The sequence below is a fragment of the Pleurodeles waltl genome, chromosome 12 (genome assembly GCF_031143425.1).
Source record: "Pleurodeles waltl isolate 20211129_DDA chromosome 12, aPleWal1.hap1.20221129, whole genome shotgun sequence".
Taxonomy (NCBI): domain Eukaryota; kingdom Metazoa; phylum Chordata; class Amphibia; order Caudata; family Salamandridae; genus Pleurodeles; species Pleurodeles waltl.
The window spans coordinates 278,771,985-278,786,618 of record NC_090451.1 but is presented as its reverse complement, the minus strand read 5'-3'; positions in this window follow the sequence as shown (position 1 = coordinate 278,786,618).

The window sequence follows — 14,634 nt, the reverse complement described above, 5'->3', positions numbered from 1 at the left end:
GGTAAGGGCATTTTTAGATTTTAGGGTGGGCATAGGTTTTGGGGTGGTAAGGGTATTTTTAGGATTCAGGGAGGGTATGCGTTTTGAGGTGGTAAGGGCTTTTTTTAGGTTTTAGGGTGGGTTTGGGTTTTGGGGTGGTAAGGGCATTTTTAGGTTTTAGGTTAGGTATGGGTTTTGGGGTGGTCAGGGTTTTTTTTAGGTTTTAGGGTGGGTATGGGTTTTGGGGTGGTAAGGGCATTGTTAGGTTTTATGGTGGGTTTGGGTTTTGGGGTGGTAAGGGCATTTTTAGGTTTTAGGGTGGGTATTGGTTTTGGGGTGGTAAGGTTTTTTTTTTAGGTTTTAGGGTGAGAATGGGGTTTAGTGTGGTAAGGGGTGTTTAGGTTTTAGGGTGGGTAGGGGTTTTGGGGTGGTAAGGGCATTTGTAGGTTTTGGGGTGGTAAGGGGTGTTTAGTTTTCAGGGTAGGTATGAGGTTTGGGGTGGTAAGGTAATTTTTAGGGTTTGGGGTAGGTAGAGTTTTTGAGTGGAAAGGTGTGTTTGTGTGTGTATGTATGTATATAATAATGTATGTTATACTTAACTCTAGTTTTTACCATGCATATGCCTTTACCAACTATGCCTTTACTACGATTTGTTTCATGGTAAAGGCATTCGTGGTAAAAGCATATATATTGTAAAAACATTTTGTGGTAAGTGAATGTGAGGTAATGACCATGCATTGTACTTACTGCGTTGTAAAGGTATGCGTTGTAAGTGCATGCGTTGTTCCATCATACAACCCCTTGAACATGAACCTGGCCCAGCCTGAGTGAGTCTTGAGGCCCCCAAGAGGTCTCAACCCACTCCTGGACCCTTGGTTGTGGTGCCAAAGATGTCCAGGGGGCCATTTTCCAAAACTGAGGATTTACTATTTTCAACCTTTGACTTGAAAGTAATGCCTCTGGTTCTACTAATTGGATTTGATGGTTTGGTGTCAAATAACTTATTAACATTTTCTCTATTTTCCTAAATAGGGTTGGAATTTTTCTTGTGTTGTGTGTTCACTGTATTGCTGTTTGTGTACTGCATAAATACCTAACACATTGCCACTAAGTGTAGCTTGACTGCTTCTTCTGCCAAGTTACCCAGGATTAAGCACAGGTCAAGTTAGTGACTTTTTGTGGTTCACCCTGCAAGCAATTGTGGCTGTTGCTTGACCAGGGCTCATGCCCAGTCAACCAACCACCTGATTTCTCACAATCCATCTGTGTTACAAATATTAAGCAACTGCCATCTTTTTACCAAACTCAGTAAGTGTTCCCTTTCACTCCACCTTCGTTTTTTTTTTATGTATATAATTAGCTCACAGGGAAATTAAATGGATGACAAGAAAGATTCAGCAAAACGTAATTGCCTACACCCATGCCTGTAAAAGGTTCTACAAGGTTTGCTAGGATTGTCAATTTTTATAAAAGGTTTATTGATCAATTTGCAGATCTGCTTAGATTCTTTACCAAACATTTTCATAGAGGGGCTACCTTTATCTGGTCCAAAGATTGCCAAGCTTTTTGGTTCCTAAAATCATTTTTCTTCTGTCCCCATTTTGCGAAATACACATTTTGAACGTTTATATTTATTTTTGAGACAACCTCCTCATTTCGTGCTATGGGATGATTGGCCTATTGTTCCCAGATTCTTCCCAAACAGAATTAAACTATACCATTACAAAGACCATTTGAATAATGAAGACATCATTTATTAGGAACCAAACATACAGTAGAGGTATACACCAATCATATACACTTAACATTTTATAAATCCCCTAGGGTGCTGATCCGTAGATGGTTAAGAACAACAGTAAGGGGGCACCTTATTTAGACATAGTCACCATGAAAACGAGAACAACACTGCTAGTGACCGTCCACTGATGTTGCCAGATGAGACCCAAAATAACCTTGTCCTAACTTTAATGAAGATTGAAGCATTTCTAATAAACGTATGCAGAGTTACAATCGATTGATAGAGAAGCCAGGCTCGGAAAAGAGGAAGGTAGAAGTGAGAAAGATGGATTGTTATTTGAAAAGAAAGTTTTGTGTTTACACCTTCATTTCAATTAGGATCACAAGCTATGAGTTGGCTTTGTGACTTAGACTGCTGGGCATCCTGCAATAACTAAACAAGAACAGTGGTTATAGGATATTTTTTGTGGCCTACATTGTCTACAGATGTTAAGCAATATGTGCAGACATGTTGTTTATGCCCAACCTAAGAGCTCACATACGAAGCCCTTGGACCTTTCTCCCAAAAGCATAGCCTGCAGTACCCATGGACCTTATAGTAAAATGACGCAAGAGTCAAAATTGCTGCAGTCACTATTGTAACTATTGTTCATTTGACCAAAATGAACATTTTATTGCATTACCCGGGTTTCCCTCTTCTAAACAGATATCACACACCTTAGCACATTATATTGTTCACTTTCATAGCAAACCACTGGTTTTGAGGCTCTCAATCTCAACATTCCGGTCGCTGGTAAGGAGTTGGACATACACGTTTCTCGGTCTATGAGCTATCATCCTCAGACAAGTAAACAGCAAGAACAATTAAATCAATGTGTTGAACTATATCTCAGATGTCACATATTACTGCAAGAAGAGGATTGAAGTAAGACCTTGTAGTAAGCAAAATTAGCCTATAACAATGCTGCACAGTCTGCCACGGGGATGTCATTTTTCCTTTGTGAGAATGGATATTAGGCTAAAATATTGCCTCTACATTTACACTTGCAGGAACATATTGCTAATTTCAGAGTATTAAAAAGGTTGCAAAAAAAGCTTTGGAGAAAGCCAAAGCAACCTACAAGTCGCATGTTGACAGAAAAAGAATTCCTGCACCAAAGTAAACCGTAGATGAAAATGTCTTGTTATTCACAAAGAATTTACATTTAAAAAAGGCTTCCAAGTGGCAATCCAAACTGGCTTGTCTTTTTATCACTGAACAAACTGTGAAGCCTGTAATTGTGCAATTCAAATTACCGTAGTGCATGGTAACTAATCCCCCCCCCCCCCTTATCATGTTAAATTGTTAAACTCTGGTGGTCTGGAAGGGGTACAGCCCCGAGAAGTGATCAAAGTTGCTTATAGTTCCATAGGAATCATACAGATCAATCTGGAACCCTGACACTGAGACATCTACCCTTGGGGCGGGGGGAGGTGCACTGTCATGAACTGCACACCATATCGGAATGTATATACTGGACAGGCCAGGTGCTTCCCTTAGTTGCTTGGGTGCCAGGGTCTTTCACAGCAGACGTTGTCAGTGGTACATGCAGAGTGGGGGCCTCTTTGTGTGAGACTCCACGTCTGCTATGCATGCACTGTGCATAACACACAGATGAAGTCAAGATTACAAGTCACAGGGTGACACTGGACTCTCATACGACTTGCAATGGTGATGGCCATATTAGATTCGGGACTATAAGATCTTTCAAAGCATTCTTTCATAGGCAATTCACCACTGGAATATTCAAAGACTTGCTGGACACAGAAAGAAATGATAAGAATCTTCAATCTGTACATTGTGATTTTCTTCTGAATCACATAAGATTTTAAGGTATTCACAGTGGCGAGGAAGTGATGTTTCTGTTGCCAAAGAAAAGGGTAAAATAATAATGTATAGTCATTTTACAGCTGATAAGCGTGTTACATCAGAATCAATCAGACCACAGACATAATTTACAAATCACAGAAGGTAGTTATTAATATATAAACCAGAATTGTAGTTCAGGTATTGCTTACATCCAAAACAGTTGTTTAATTTGTAATTCAGTTCTAGGGAATCCCACCGTTTCAATGAACTATACAGAGTTGGAAATACAAAGATTGCTACAAGGGTTATTCAATGTCATGTTAAGCAAGCATATGGCGGTACCCGTATTGTAAAAAGTGAGAAGGTTATAGCCTTCAAAGTCACTGTTTTTGTTATGACCTTAATCTTTTTCTGGTGTGATGGGGACTTCAGAATTGGGATCAAATAATTGTTCCATCTGCATAAATATCTGGGCCCCAGGAAAATGCTTGGATATTATCAGCTGACCTCAGACTTGAGTTGGCAGAGAGAGGATCAATAACGCAATGTCTACTGAATAAGGGATTGCTTCATGGGCTAAAGGCTTCGTAGGTGCCGAGGCCTCCACCTGTGGAGTAGCAGAGTTAGGAAGTATTGGGGTCAGTGCCCCTAGAGTCACCAAACCTGCATTATTGAGCTCACCCTGGTAGAGTAAGGCAGAGGGTACAAGAGGGGTCTTTAACACTTTTAGAATGTCCTGCTGAAAAAGGCTTGACCGGCGGGGGTTCAACCAGTGTAATTGAGATTCATGGTTTCATCTTTTTCATCATTGATATCGGGTCAGACAATAAGGCAGCGCCAGGCTTCAGGGAAGGGCGTTGGGACTCTGAACTATCCCAAGAGCAGCAAGTTTGCTAGGAGAGGAGGAGGATTTCTCATTCCTATGTGATTTTTGTGAGTAGACATCTTAGGAGAATGTTAACTTCCTGGTGACTTATCCGAAGGAAAAAGAAGAATACTATAGAATGTCCCTGCATGCCCTGGTCAAAAAAGACTTGGGCCCTCATTCTGACCCTGGCGGATACAATCCGCCAGGGCCAACGGGCGCGGGAGCACTGCCGACAGGCCGGCGGTGCCCCTAAGAGCATTCTGACCGCGGCGCTAACGCCGCGGTCAGACAGGGAAAACTGGCGGTCTCCCGCCAGTTTCCCCCTGCCCTGGGGAATCCTCCATGGCGGCGCAGCATGCTGCGCCGCCATGGGGATTCCGACCCCCTTCCCGCCGGCCTGGCTCTGGCGGTTCTTACCGCCAGAACCTGGCCGGCGGGAACGGGCGTCTTGGGGCCCCCTGCAGTGCCCATGCCCATGGCATGGGCACTGCAGGGGCCCCCTAACAGGGCCCAACTAGGCTTTTCAGTGTCTGCGATGCAGACACTGAAAAGCGCGACGGGTGCTGCTGCACCCGTCGCACGCCTTCCACTCCGCCGGCTCGATTCCGAGCCGGCTTCCTTGTGGAAGGCGCTTTCCCGCTGGGCCGGCGGGCGATCTGAATCAGATCGCCCGCCGGCCCAGCGGGAAAGTCAGAATACCCCTCGCGGTCTATTGACCGCGGGGCGGTATTCAGGCGGCTTCCGACGGGCGGGCGGCAACCGCAGCCCGCCTAGGTCGGAATGACCACCTAGGTCTCTTATTCCCCCTACTTTTTGGTGTATTAAGCAACATGCGTTGCAGGCCAAGACATTGTGATTGGTTTCAAGACACCACATGCAGATGCCATGCAGTTCTAACAAAGACATATTCTTAAGGCAGCTGCAACACATTTTACACCCTTAAAACGTAGGAGATATTTGACCCAGTGTCTGTTGAAAATCTGGGAATTTCATCGGAGCTTCAAACTTCACAGAGGAGGCATGGAAAACCAGGAATCCTCACCCACAAGCTGGTTGAAGCCTAATATTTTGTTGATATTATTACGTCCAATGAGCGAAGTCATGTCTGAAGCTGCATGGCACCACTTGGCAAGGCTTAAGAGGTATTGCTGGGGAAAATGTTTCGAGAACTAATCTGGCACCTGGAGGACATCTGTAGGGTGAAGAGTTTGCATTAAGACATATCCATCAGAATGATTCTGCTCAGTGTGCCAAGGACCACCAGACATAGGCTCTCTCCTATTCCTTACAGTGCATTGATTTTTTTCTTTCAAAGCCTAAATCAACCTTTTGAATGAACTCTCAGGACAATCATATCCGATATTAGGTGTCTATTCTCAATGTTTTGTGCAATGAACAATATTAACACTCCAAAATCTCCACCCCTTTCATGAACATTGCACCTTAGAGTGCTCTGTTCTGTTAATTTCCATTAGGATTTGAATGTAGGGCTCTACGTTTGTTCCAGCAACTTAGTTCTAGCATCAGGGAGCAGTAAGACATACACAGCTCATCCTTAACGTCTACACATCAATCTTCTGCTTCTGACTTTCAATGTGAAAGGACAGGTCTTCTGCTTGCTGTCCCTGGAACAATCATGAATTGCCACAGCTAGCTTATATTCTACAAGGAGCTGCCACTTCAGAGCACCCGCTTTGCTAATGGTGTTGTGACTTCTCAAACAGTGAGTGGGTCCTAATGCCATGACCCCACTGCTACAGCCAGGTCACTCAAATATCCATTTTCAGGCATTTATATGGCTGCTGAGGGGCACAAACTTTCACTGTCACTCTACACGATCCACCAGACTGCTCCTTCCCATTGTTTGCTTTATCATACTTTGGTGGTCCTTCCACATTACACTGGTTGGTTTTGCAGGTCTCCACCATGAACTCTGAGCTGCAACAACCATTACGTGCCGTTTTTGATGCATGGGTGGCTTTACGCTGGTAAAGGCTATATAATCTTCAAGCCACTGATACAGACAGCCTCCAAGACACCCAGTCAACTATGAGCCAAAAACACAAGTTTGTATTTATTACTCCCAAACAAATATACAAAGACTGGTGCAGCATTTTCTTTTCAAAATGATACATTTGTTTCCTCTGCAACTACTTTTTTCTCTCCGATCTGGAAATCTACACACAGTTGTATCTACTCTAAGTATTTGCAGTTTACTAACTTGTCGCAAGGAAGCAACATCTTCTAAAAAAAAAAACCTACCTTCCTTGATTCATTCACTTCACATCAGTCAAAGGCTTCGAGGTGTGGGCCCCAAAGCCTTATGAGCACAACGTTTAAGTGACACAATTTGAACATGGTCTTAGCCTTAGGAACTTTAGTGACGGTTTCAGTAACCGGTATTTAGAACACAGATTTGCATTTTATGTTTGTGGGTACACAACAAGGGCTGCGGAAGTGCAGGAACTGATGCGTATGCAATGTCTGCCTGGTCAAGAAAGGAAAATGTCACTTACCCAGTGTACATCTGCCCATGGAATGTACTGCAGATTCACATGCTATGCTATGCTAGTGTTGGGCTCGGAGTGTTACAAGTTGTTTTTGTTAGAAGAAGTCTTTTAGAGTCACGGGATCGAGTGACTCCTCCTCTCGGTTCCATTGCGCATGATCATCGACTCCATTGTTAGATTGTTTACCCGCAGAGGGTGAAGAAAGGAGTGATAAAGTATATGAGAAAATAGATGTGCATGCAAATGTAAATATATATATACATATGTACAAATGTATTAACTTAAACAACTACAGGCTTCCGGGGAGGAGGGAGGGTGCATGTGAATCTGCAGCACAACATGCCACGAACAGATATACACTGGTAAGTGACATTTTCCGTTCGATGGCATGTGTAGCTGCAGATACACATGCTATGCATAGACTACAAAGCAGTTTGTCCTCCCAAAATAGCAGTGGCTAGCCTGTAGGAGTTGAAGTTGTTTGAAATAATGTTCTCAGGACAGCTTGTCCTAATGTGGCTTGTTGTTGTGAGAAAACATCTAAACAGTAGTGTTTCGTAAATGTTTGAGGTGTAGACCATGTAGCTGCTTTACATATAACAGCCATTGGTATGTTTCCTAAAAACGCCATTGTCGCACCTTTCTTTCTTGTAGAATGTGCTTTAGGAGTGAGTACAAGTTGTCTTTTTGCTTTGATAGAGCATGTTTGTATACACCTAACAATCTTTCTTGCTAAACCTTGTTTTGATATAGGATTGCCTGTATGTGGTTGCTGGAAAGCTACAAAAAGTTGTTTTGTTTTCCTAAATTGTTTAGTTCTGTCTATGTAGTATATTAAAGCTCTTTTGGGATCTAATGTATGTAGAGCTCTTTCTGCCACAGAATCTAGCTGTAGGAAGAAGACTGGCAGTTCCACTGTTTGTTTGATGTGAAATTGTGAGATTACATTTGGTAGAAATTTTGGATTTGTTCTCAGTACAACTTTGTGTTTGTGTACTTGGAAAAAAGGTTTTTCAAAAGTAAAAGCTTGTATTTCACTTACTCTTCGTAAAGAAGTCATTGCCACAAGCACATGGAAAGCATCTTTCCATGTTAGAAATTGAATTTGGCAAGAGTGCATGTGTTTAAATGGTAGTCCCCTAAGTCTGGTAAGTACTATATTTAAATTCCATGTTGCAATTGGTGGTGTTCTTGGTGGAATGATGTGTTTTAATCCTTCCATGAAAGCTTTAACCCCTTCGCTGCCAGGCCTTTTCCCTCTCCTGTGCCGAGCCTTTTTTTGGCTATTTGGAGCAGTTCGCGCTTAGGCCCTCATAACTTTTTGTTCACGTAAGCTACCCACGCCAAATTTGCGTCCTTTTTTTCCAACATCCTAGGGATTCTAGAGGTACCCAGACTTTGTGGGTTCCCCAGAAGGAGGCCAAGAAATTAGCCAAAAAACAGTGAATATTTCGTTTTTTTTAAAAAAATTGGAAAAATGGGCTGCAGAAGAAGGCTTGTGGTTTTTTCCCTGAAAAGGGCATCAACAAAGGGTTTGCGGTGATAAAATCACCAGCTTCCCAGCTTTCAGGAACAGGCAGACTTGAATCAGAAAACCCAATTTTTCAACACAATTTTGGCATTTTACTGGGACATACCCCATTTTTACGATTTTTTGTGCTTTCAGCCTCCTTCCAGTCAGTGACAGAAATGGGCATGAAACCAATGCTGGATCCCAGAAACCGCAACATTTCTGAAAAGTAGACAAAATTCTGAATTCAGCAAGGGGTAATTTGTGTAGATCCTACAAGGGTTTCCTACAGAAAATAACAACTGAAAAAGAAAAATATTGAAATTGAGGTGAAAAAAACATCAATTTTTCTCTAAGTTTTACTCTGTAATTTTTTCCTGCAATGTCAGATTTTCGAAAGCAATATACCCTTACGTCTGCCGGACTCTTCTGGTTGCGGGGATATATAGGGCTTGTAGGTTCATCAAGAACTCTAGGTACCCAGAGCCAATAAATGACCTGCACCCTGCAGTGGGTTTTCATTCTATGCCGGGTATACAGCAATTAATTTGCTGAAATATAAAGAGTAAAAAATAGCTATCAAGAAAACCTTTGTATTTCCAAAATGGGCACAAGATAAGGTGTTGAGAAGCAGTGGTTATTTGCACATCTCTGAATTCCAGGGTGCCCATACTAGCATGTGAATTACAGGGCATTTCTCAAATAGACGTCTTTTTTACACACTGTCTTACATTTGGAAGGGAAAAATGTAGAGAAAGACAAGGGGCAATAACACTTGCTTTGCTATTCTATGTTCCCCCAAGTCTCCCGATAAAAATGATACCTCACTTGTGTGGGTAGGCCTAGCGCCCGCGACAGGATATGCCCCAAAACACAACGTGGACACATCACAGAAAACAGACCTGTTTTTAGCAAAGTGCCTACCTGTAGATTTTGGCCTGTAGCTCAGCCGCCACCTAGGGAAACCTACCAAACCTGTGCATTTCTGAAAACTAGAGACCTAGGGGAATCCAAGATGGGGTGACTTGTGTGGCTGGGACCAGGTTCTGTTACCCAGAATCCTTTGCAAACCTCAAAATTTGGCTAAAAAAACACATGTTCCTCACATTTCTGTGGCAGAAAGTTCTGGAATCTGAGAGGAGCCACACATTTCCTTCCACCCAGCGTTCCCCCACGTCTCCCGATAAAAATGATACCTCACTTGTGTGGGTAGGCCTAGCGCCCGCGACAGGAAACGCCCCAAAGCGCAACGTGGACACATCACAGAAAACAGACCTGTTTTTAGCAAAGTGCCTACCTGTAGATTTTGGCCTGTAGCTCAGCCGCCACCTAGGGAAACCTACCAAACCTGTGCATTTCTGAAAACTAGAGACCTAGGGGAATCCAAGATGGGGTGACTTGTGTGGCTGGGACCAGGTTCTGTTACCCAGAATCCTTTGCAAACCTCAAAATTTGGCTAAAAAAACACATGTTCCTCACATTTCTGTGGCAGAAAGTTCTAGAATCTGAGAGGAGCCACAAATTTCCTTCCACCCAGCGTTCCCCCACATCTCCCGATAAAAATGATACCTCACTTGTGTGGGTAGGCCTAGCGCCCGCGACAGGAAACGCCCCAAAGCGCAACGTGGACACAGCCAAATTTTTGAAGGAAAACAGAGGTGTTTTTTGCAAAGTGCCTACCTGTAGATTTTGGCCTGTAGCTCAGCCGCCACCTAGGGAAACCTACCAAACCTGTGCATTTCTGAAAACTAGAGACCTAGGGGAATCCAAGATGGGGTGACTTGTGTGGCTGGGACCAGGTTCTGTTACCCAGAATCCTTTGCAAACCTCAAAATTTGGCTAAAAAAACACATGTTCCTCACATTTCTGTGGCAGAAAGTTCTGGAATCTGAGAGGAGCCACAAATTTCCTTCCACCCACCGTTCCCCCACATCTCCAGATAAAAATGATACCTCACTTGTGTGGGTAGGCCTAGCGCCCACGACAGGAAACGCCCCAAAGCGCAACGTGGACACAGCCAAATTTTTGAAGGAAAACAGAGGTGTTTTTTGCAAAGTGCCTACCTGTAGATTTTGGCCTGTAGCTCAGCCGCCACCTAGGGAAACCTACCAAACCTGTGCATTTCTGAAAACTAGAGACCTGGGGGAATCCAAGATGGGGTGACTTGTGTGTCTGGGACCAGGTTCTGTTACCCAGAATCCTTTGCAAACCTCAAAATGTGGCTAAAAAAAACACATGTTCCTCACATTTCTGTGGCAGAAAGTTCTGGAATCTGAGAGGAGCCACAAATTCCCTTCCACCCAGCGTTCCCCCACGTCTCCCGATAAAAATGATACCTCACTTGTGTGGGTAGGCCTAGCGCTCGCGACAGGAAATGGCCCAAAACACAACGTGGACACATCACATTTTTTCATAGAAAACAGTGCCTACGTGTGGATTTTGGCCTCTAGCTCAGCCGGCACCTGGGGAAACCTAGCAAACCAGCGCATTTTTTAAAACTAGAGACCTAGGAGAATCCAAGATGGGGTGATTTGCGGGGCTCTGACCAGGTTCTGTTACCCAGAATCCTTTGCAAACATCAAAATCTGGCCAAAAAACACTTTTTCCTCTCATTTCGGTGACAGAAAGTTCTGGAATCTGAGAGGAGCCACAAATTTCCTTCCACCCAGCGTTCCCCTAAGTCTCTCCATAAAAATGGTACCTCACTTGTGCGGGTAGGCCTAGCGCCCACAAAAGGAAATGGCCCAAAACACAACGTGGACACAACATATTTTTTCACAGAAAACAGAGGTGTTTTTTGCAAAGTGCCTACATGTGGATTTTGGCCTCTAGCTCAGCCGGCCCCGGGGGGGGGGGGGGGGGGGGGGGGGGGGGGGGAAAGCCCTAAAAATAAATTGCCCCCCCCACCCCCCCAAACCCCCCCTGCCCAGGTGCGACCCTTGCCTACGGGGTCGCTACCCCTGCGTGACATTGGCGCCAAAAAACAAATTCCCGGTGCCTAGTGGTTTCTGCCTCCTTAAGGGCAGATTGACCTAAAATCGACCAATCTGCCCCCAAGGGGGGCAGAAATGGTCTAAATACAATTTGCCCCCCAGGGGAGCGACCCTTGCCTGATGGGTCGCTGCCCATCTCTAAAAAAAAAACAAACAAACAAAAAAAAAACACAAAACAAAAATTTGCCGTGGCAACAAGAGGTTTCTGCCCCCCCTGGGGGCAGATCGGCCTAATACCAATAGGCCGATCTGCCCCCAGGGGGGGCAGAGATGGCCTAAAATAATTTTGCCCCCCGCACCCCCCAGGGGAGCGACCCTTGACTACAAGGTCGCTCCCCTTGTGTGACGGCGCAAAAAAAAGATCCCTGGTGCCTAGTGGTTTCTGCCCCCCTTGGGGGCAGATTGACCTAAAATCGGCCGATCTGCCCCCAAAGCGGGCAGAAATGGCCTAATAACATTTTGCCCCTCCAGGGGAGCGACCCTTGTCCAAGGGGGTCGCTCCCCATCTGTAAAACAGAAAAACAAAAAAATCCCTGATCAGCCGAATCAAAATAGGCTGATCTACCCCCCCCCCAGGGGGGCAGAAATGGCCTAAAATAATCCCCCCCACCCCCCAGGGAGCGACCCTTGCTGAAATTCACGCAAAAAAAAAAAACTCCCTGGTGTCTAATGGTTTCTGCCCCCCTTGGGGGCAGATTGGCCTCATCAAAATAGGCCAATCTGCCCCCAAGGGGGACAGAAATGGCCTAAATATAATTTGCCCCCTAGGTGCCTAGAGGTTTCTGCCCCCCCTGGGGGGGCAGAAACCATTAGACACCAGGGATTTTTTTTTTTGCGTGAATTGCCCTTGGGGGCAGAAAAGGCCTTCCCAAAAAAATGCCCCCCCTGGGAGCGACCCTTGCCAAAGGGGTCGCTCCCGTTGCGTGAAATTCGCGCGCAAAAACAAACTCCCTGGTGTCTAATGGTTTCTGCCCCCCTTGGGGGCAGATTGGCCTCATCAAAATAGGCCAATCTGCCCCCAAGGGGGGCAGAAATGGCCTAAATATATATTGCCCCGTAGGGGAGCGTCCCTTGCCTAAGGGATCGCTCCCCACCTAAAAAAAAAAGAAATCATCACAAAAAAAAAAAAAAAAAGGTCCCTGGTGCCTAGAGGTTTCTGCCCCCAGGGGGGGCAGAAAAGGCCTTCCCAAAAAAATGCCCCCCCTGGGAGCGACCCTTGCCAAAGGGGTCGCTCCCGTTGCGTGAAATTCGCGCGCAAAAACAAACTCCCTGGTGTCTAATGGTTTCTGCCCCCCTTGGGGGCAGATTGGCCTCATCAAAATAGGCCAATCTGCCCCCAAGGGGGGCAGAAATGGCCTAAATATATATTGCCCCGTAGGGGAGCGTCCCTTGCCTAAGGGATCGCTCCCCACCTAAAAAAAAAAGAAATCATCAAAAAAAAAAAAAAAAAAAAAAAAAAAAAAAAAGGTCCCTGCTGCCTAGAGGTTTCTGCCCCCAGGGGGGGCAGAAAAGGCCTTCCTAAAAAAATGCCCCCCCGGGAGCGACCCTTGCCCAAGGGGTCGCTCCCTTTTGCCAATTTCACTGAAAAAAAAAAAAAAATCCCTGGTGTCTAGTGGGGTTTCAAAAGCCGGATTGCAAGCAATCCGGCTTTTGAAACCTGTGAGAGACTTCAAAGGGAAGGAGATACATTTCCTTCCCTTTGAAGCCTCTCGGGGCCTCCCCCATGGGATTGAAAAAGAAATGCAAAAGCATTTCTTTTTCAATCGCGCTGGAAGCTCTGCTTCCAGCGCGATGGGGGAGACCCTGTGACTAATCAGCGCGCGCTGACGTCACGGGGGGGTTGGGGGTGGAAGGGGAAGGGCTTCCCCTTCCATCCCTGACTTGGGGGGGGTGGGGGGGAACCCCACAGAGGGAGCGCTAGCGCTCCCTCTGGGCTCTGTGCACAGGACGTAATGGTTACGTCCTGGGCACAGCAGCACTGTGCCTCAGGACGTAACCATTACGTCCTGGGCACAGAAGGGGTTAATAACAGGAACTCTAAATAAAGAGGTATGTTGAATAGTTTGTAAATATGCAGATATTGCAGTAAGGTGTATTTTAATTGAGGAAAAAGCTAAATTTGATTTTTGCAAATGAAGTAAATAACATACAATGTCGTGTATTGATGCTGTAATAGGATCTATGGTTTTAGATTGACAACAATAAACAAATATTTTTCATTTGTTTGCGTAGCACTGTCTAGTAGTGGGTTTACGTGCTTGTTTAACAACTTCCACACATTCTGATGGGAGTTTTTTGAATATCCAAATTGTATGACTTCAAGAGCTAAATCGCTACATTTTGAGCACTGGGGTCTGGATGTCGGATTTGACCTCTGTTTTGTGTTAACAAATCTGGTCTGCATTGGAGTTTGGAGTGAGGTACCACAGATAGACCGAGTAGTGTTGTGTACCATGGCTGATGTGCCCATGTTGGTACTTGTGTATCATGTTGAGTGAAGTTTGACGCAACTTGTTGACCAGAAATGGAAGGAGGGGGGGGGGGGGAGAAAGGTAAGCAAATATCCCTGACCAATTGATCCATAGAGCATTGCCCTTGGATAGGGGATGTGGGTGTCTCGATGCGAAGTTTTGGCATTTTGTATTTTCGCTTGTTACGAATAGATCTATGTTTGGTGTTCCCCAGTTTTGAAAGTACTTTTGAAGTACTTGAGGATGAATCTCTCATTCGTGTGTCTGTTGGTGATTTCTGACGAGGACATCTGCCAACTGATTGTCTATCCCGGCAATGTACTGTGCTAATAGATGAATTTGATTGTAAATTGCACATTTCCAAATTGTTTGGGCTAGAAGGGACAGTTGAGATGAATATGTCCCTCCCTGTTTGTTGAGATAATACATGGTTGTCATGTTTATGTTTTTATAAGAACATTCTTCTGTTTGAGAAGCGGTTGAAAAGCTTTGAGGGCAAGAAACACAGCTAATAACTCTAAATGGTTTATGTGTAGCTGTTTCTGTTTGACATCCCATTGCCCTTGAATGTTGTGATTGTTTAGGTAGCTCCCCAACCGATCATTGATGCATCTGTTGTAATTATGGTCAGAGGTACAGGGTCTTGAAATGACTGCCCCTTGATTAAATTGCTGCAATTCCACCGCAGAAGGGACATATGTGTCTGGCGGTCTACCA